We start from the raw sequence: 3,219 nt of genomic DNA on the forward strand, positions 1-3,219 counted from the left end.
CATACACGAGAATGCGTGTTTCATTTAAACTTGTTCTCATGGCCTTAACTATCGGCGTGTCCTCAGAGCGATTACATGCTCTATACTACGTGTTGCTCCAGCTGTATGAACACAGATGCGTAAATGCTGCTGCAAATATGCTTTTTTCAATTAGCAGACCAGGTAATATACACAGCGATATGGATTAAAACAGCATTCACTTATCTTAGATGTGGATTTCAGATGTTCTGAAACACGCTGCAACAGTTTGATTTGCGAGCAGCGATGCTTAATTTGCTCCGAAGCAAGCTGAAAAGCTGCTGAATAATACTGAATACAGCTTATATAGGAATGCCGCGATAGGTGTCGTATTCCTATAGGTAGATGTGATCAGCTGAGAATCAGCTGATGCAAGCTTGACTCACGTGACCTGCCAGAACTAACGCTAAAGCTTAATTTATATTACATTTTGATTTGGATACTGTATACTATACTACTACATATTGTTTAGATATTGTCAATGGCTACTTTTTTGTCTTTATCTGTTTTTTTTTTCAATTTTGTTGTTGTTGTTTCTTGAAACATTGATTTAAAGTGTCAGTTATTGTATTATTATTTCAGTCAAACCTATAAAACCCCTTTGTTACCCCAAACTACATATAAAAGCTTTATCAGTGGCATAAAAGTAGCCAATGCTGCTACTTAATCCTTTGCTACTCATTAAGGTGTGAACTTCCCCTTTAAATAACGTGACGCTCTGCCCTCTAAGACGCTGCTCCCATTAAGCGCTGTTGGAAGTTAATGAATTGATTCAACATTTCAACACCTCCGTAAGGATGCATTTAACTCGACAAAGCGGTCTAATAAAGGATGTATTGATCTCGTGAATTAGCTAATTTTACTATACAAATATTTTTTAATTGGATGTTAAAGTTTATATGGGAATATTACATGACACGCTAATCCTTTAACAATGCATTGGCGCAAAAAACGCACACCTTTTGGACAAATGTGCCACAAATACTGCCTAAACAAAATACAGATTTTGTGCACTTTATTTACTGTACCAATATTTTAAATTGGCCTTTGAACTTAGCTTTACTGTATGGCAAAAAAAAAGTGTTACCTTGCCAAAGCACTTACAGAGCCCACTGATCTAATGGCGTTGTTGAGCGCTCCAAATGCAAACTTTGCATGCAACAATCGGGCAGCAATTGACAGCGCTCTGATCTAGTGGCATACAGGCATCGTCAGATTGACAGTACTCTAGCCCAATAATATGGGGGCAGTCATATTTCAGGGTATACCGTGCCACTCTTTATCACAACCATGCTAAAAGTGCCAGTACGTGCGCTCATTGGCACCCCTTCAGCTGGTGGCGCCCTTGGCGACCGCCTAGCTCGCCTATGCCTAGAAACGGCCCTGCATTCATATAAAAAACACCCAAGCTGCATTTTAATTTTGAAACGTGCAGTGCTCAGTTTATTCAATGAAGTAGAATCCTTTTGGAAAATCTATTTGTGGCGGTCAGTTTTGATTTTGTGACAGGCAGCCACAAATAACTCAATGTATGGGAAACACTGGACACTGCTATAAGTCAAATGGCCATAATATAAGTGATAACAAAAATGAATAAATAAAAAATTACTCAAATTAGCAGTGAAATGTCGTCCGATTATGTCAAACCTCATATGCTCACTGCAGGGGCGTAGCCATCATTTCAGAAGTGAGGGGACAGAAATTTATATATATATATATATATATATATATATTACAATACAACATTTTTGTAATCTATATAACCTACCAGTCAACAGTTTTTGAACAGTAAGATTTTTTATGTTTTTTAAAGAAGTCTCTTCTGTTCACCAAGCCTGCATTTATTTGATCCAAAGTACAGCAAAAGCAGTAATGTTGTAAAATATTTTTACTAATTAAAATAACTGCTTTGTATTTGAATATATTTGCTGTGATTGATTGCTGTATTTTCAGCATCATTACTCCAGTCTTCAGTGTCACATGATCTTCAGAAATCATTCTAATATGCTAATTTGCTGCTCAAGAAACCTTTTTTAATTATTATTATCAATATTCAAAACAGTTGAGTAATTTTTTTCAGGATTCTTTGATGAATTGAAGGATCCAAAGATCAGCATTTATGTGAAATAAAAAGCTTTTGTAACACATTATACACTATACCATTAGAGTCAGTATAATTTTTTTTAAAGAAATTATAGAAATGAACACTTTTATTTAGCAAGGATGCTTTAAATTGATCAAAAGTGATGATAATGACATTTATAATGTTACAAAAGATTTATATTTATAGGTTCTTCTGGACTTTCTATTCATCAAAGAAACCTGAAAAAATTATACTCAGCTGTTTTCAACATCATAATAATAATAAATGTTTTTTTGAGCAGCAAATCAGAATATCAGAATGATTTCTGAAGGATCATGTGACTGGAGTAATGATGCAAAATTTTTTGCTTTGAAATCACAATAAATTACTTTTTAAAATATATTCAAATAAAAAAGTTATTTTAAATAGCCTAGTAAAAATATTTCAAAATGTTACTGTTTTGCTGTTCTTTGGATCAAATAAATGCAGGCTTGGTGAACAGAAGAGACTTCTTTAAAAAACATTAAAAATCTTACTGTTTTGACTGGTAGTGTATAGGCAACTTTAATTTTTCTCTAATTTCTAGCTTTTAATTGGCTTAGAAATCAGATAACTGCTGGACAATAACCAATAAAAATGATCTGTTTATATACTACACACACTTTTTTATCACATAATAAGTAGTGCTGTGTTCAAAATATCGATACGACGATGTATCGTCACAGAGATTTGACGATACGAGTATCGATACAGCTGGCCCTGTATCGATATTGTGGCACGTGTGCAGGAGTGGAGCTTAATTTTACAATGTTTAAAATTGAGTAGAAAAGTGCAAGGTTTCTAAAAAAGAATGAATAGAGCATCTGTTAATAATCTGGCTGCAGAGGAACACAACGGGGTTGCCTGATATAAAGAGACGTAATCCCCAAAACAGTGCTTTACACTTGCGCAATACAGAAATATCTGCTAAACATGCTACTTATCTTTGTCAACCTGGCAACCTTGTGCACACGCTCTCCACTGAGGATAAACACGCTTGCTTTCTGAAAACAGTGGTTAGCTTGCAGTTTAGCTATCTCCACTTCAAGTCTATTCTCAGAAAAGTGTGATTCATCAAC

This window comes from Sinocyclocheilus grahami, unplaced genomic scaffold (assembly GCF_001515645.1).
Source record: "Sinocyclocheilus grahami isolate Dianchi unplaced genomic scaffold, SAMN03320097.WGS_v1.1 scaffold785.1, whole genome shotgun sequence".
Classification (NCBI taxonomy): Eukaryota; Metazoa; Chordata; class Actinopteri; order Cypriniformes; family Cyprinidae; genus Sinocyclocheilus; species Sinocyclocheilus grahami.